Below are 2,859 nucleotides of genomic sequence, written 5' to 3'. Positions count from 1 at the left end.
GGATACAGATCCGGTACGCTCCGGTAACACAGCACCATTAAAGTGCCAGCCCGACCATCTCGGGAACGATTTATGTGGCCACATTAAACCTTCAGGCCATCCCTCCCTATAGCATCATGTAACGAAGCTCAGTTTCTTCCAAAAATTGTTCAACACTGCCACGTAAAATCAATGTACTTGTTCTAATGCAACCTTTAAATAATTATAAACTATAAAAATGAAATTAATGCCAAGCCTTGGAAAAAATTGAAACATTCACCACCAACAAAATGCAAAAACTTTTCATCCTCCTCCCGTGACCATTCTGTCTTCTTTATGCTAGGATCAAGCCATTCGTACCAGCGTGCCTTACATTGCTTGGCAGATTTGCGGTGCAGCAGTGATGCAATACGTGACCACTGGTTTTTGCCATATTTCATTACAGCTGCTTTGAGGATTTCATCCTGAAAGTTATCAATTTAGTTAATAAACGGCCAAGAGTAACCAGTCGCGTCAAATGCTTACCTCAGTGTTTCTCCACACACCACCTTTTATCATAATTCGCGGCATGGTGCTATATAATTGTGAATTCTTTCGATGAGAACAAAAATCAAATCAAAAATGTTTGTCGAAATAAACAGCAAAAATCATTGTATATTAAAGACTTTGGGAAAATTTTAGAATAGCACCCCCCGAGTTCGGGGTAAAACTTGGTACCAAATGAAAGAGGGAGTTCTCCCGATCACAAATATATATACTTTAAAGTGCGCAAACTTATAATTTAAAAGTTATTTGTTGTTAAAGTTTGCAAATTTAGCAAATTTCTATAGCACTTTAAATTACAATTTACACATCTTTCAAAACCTTAATCCACATACATTTCTATATAAATTGGCAACGATAAACTTAAATTGCATTTTTGTATATTTCACATTTAATTTTTGCATTGTTTTCACTTATTATAAATGTTTTTATTAAATCAATCGCGCTTTTGTAGCAACATGCACACATATATATATATATATATATATACATATATTTTATTGATGACATTACAAAGCTGTGCTGCCACATATATATACGTATACACATATAAAATTTGTATAGAAATTTGCAAACTTTAACACCAAATAACTTTTAAATTAAAAGTTTGCGCACTTTATAATATATATATATATGTGATCTGGAGAACTCCCTCTTAATTTTAAATCTTTCCGGAGATATTCCATTTAAAACTCTCAAAATTGCAAAAATTTTTCGACCACCAAATGTTTTGTTGTCTCTGCTGAATTAGAAATGGCGGATTTTTTTGCACGCAAAAATGACGTATTTTGCTATCCCTATAAAAATAATAGGTGCGAGAGAGCACGATACATTGTGTGAAAGCTAAATTTGTCAACATGCTATTTCATTTGGAGAATTTTTCATTCCAAATCGTCACCCCTGTCAAAAATTCGTGTGTCTGTGTGCGTTTTTGGTCACACGATTTTTGCAGGGCACATATTTTGACTATTTGAACAGACATAATTTCCCTACAAGACGGCGGTAACTAGTTCACCCACACATTCAAAGCTTTTTTCGCTCTCCACTAACCCATTGACGTTTCATGCTGTCATCGAAATGACAGTTCATTAATTATTCCGGGAAACTTTGAAACGGAAAAAAATAGCATTGTTTACAACGAAAAATATTTGTACTTTTAGTTGTGACATGTGACGGAAATTAAAAATTTTGTTGCAGAGAACACCTTTTTGCGTTGGCGGCCTTCGCCCAAAATAATATTAAGTTAATTTTAGTTATGACATGTGACGGAAATTAAAAATTTTGTTGCAGAGACCATCTTTTTGCGTTGGCGGCCTTCGCCCAAAATATTATTAAGGGTAACGTTTTACAAGACGGTGCCCCACCTAATTTAAAAATATCAAATAATAATAAAAACGGTGCTCGAGGCGCGTCTTTTGATTCCTCGTTTGATATTTTTTGATAAAAATTAGGTGGTGTACCGTCTTTTAAATCGTTACCATATTAAGTTGTATAGAATCGACGGGATGGCCTACAAGGTTTCATGTCATACAAAATCGCTCCCTCTTTGGTCGGGCTAGTACCTTAATTGTTCCCGGAACGTACCCGATCTGCATCCGGCAAAGGACCAACAAAGTCGATAACGGGGAGTGTCCTTATCGCTACAACAACAACAACAACAACATTATTTACTTTGGTAATAGTGCAGTTTACGGTACCCACCGAAATTTTGGCCAAATTTTTCGAGTGAGGTATCAAAAGACGCGTATTCACGTCTAGATCAAGAATCCGAAAGACGAATTTAACTTTTTTACCCGTTCAAAAGATATTAACGAAAAACCGAAAAAAGACCCGCGGGTCCCTCCGAAACCGGGGGTGGATCCATAGTATTTTTGGTAATCCGAAAGCGGAAGTTAACTTTTTTTACCCGTTCAAAAGATATTAACGAAAAACCGAAAAAAGACCCGTGGTCCCTCCGAAACCGGAGGTGGGATCCATAGTATTTTTGCGCAGAACAGTTTTCTGCGTTGGCGGCCTTTGGCCGCGCTTATAAAAAATAACCCTGGGCTACGCCATGCCAAGTCCGGGTGATGCACAATTTTTTTTGTGGGTACAAACACAACAACAACCTCATTAAAATCGCCAAATTCAACTGCAAATATCTCCGGACAGAGATAAAATTTTTCCGCCTTCGGATTATTGTTCTCTAGATTAATACGCGTCTTTTGATACTTCACTCGAATATCTTGGCCCAACTTTAGGGTGGGTACCGTAAACTGCACTACTACCTTTACTTTCTGATTTTCATTCACACGTATGTTCATTTTTAAATAAAAAAAAATGTTATATTATTCTAAT

The 2,859-nt window shown here is 36.4% G+C and overlaps 1 long non-coding RNA gene across 1 annotated transcript; it reads right to left on the bottom strand.

Annotated features, from left to right (window-relative positions):
• Positions 1–260: 260 nt before the first annotated feature.
• LOC137241328 (uncharacterized) lies at positions 261–1,261 on the bottom strand. The gene is made up of 3 exons (XR_010949965.1): positions 1,138–1,261; positions 505–643; positions 261–443 (listed from the first exon to the last, which is right to left on the bottom strand). It is a non-coding gene; the product is annotated as an uncharacterized lncRNA (long non-coding RNA).
• Positions 1,262–2,859: the final 1,598 nt, after the last annotated feature.

Source organism: Eurosta solidaginis, chromosome 1, assembly GCF_040869045.1.
Source record: "Eurosta solidaginis isolate ZX-2024a chromosome 1, ASM4086904v1, whole genome shotgun sequence".
Lineage (NCBI taxonomy): Eukaryota > Metazoa > Arthropoda > Insecta > Diptera > Tephritidae > Eurosta > Eurosta solidaginis.
This window is presented reverse-complemented; position numbering and strand designations above follow the sequence as displayed.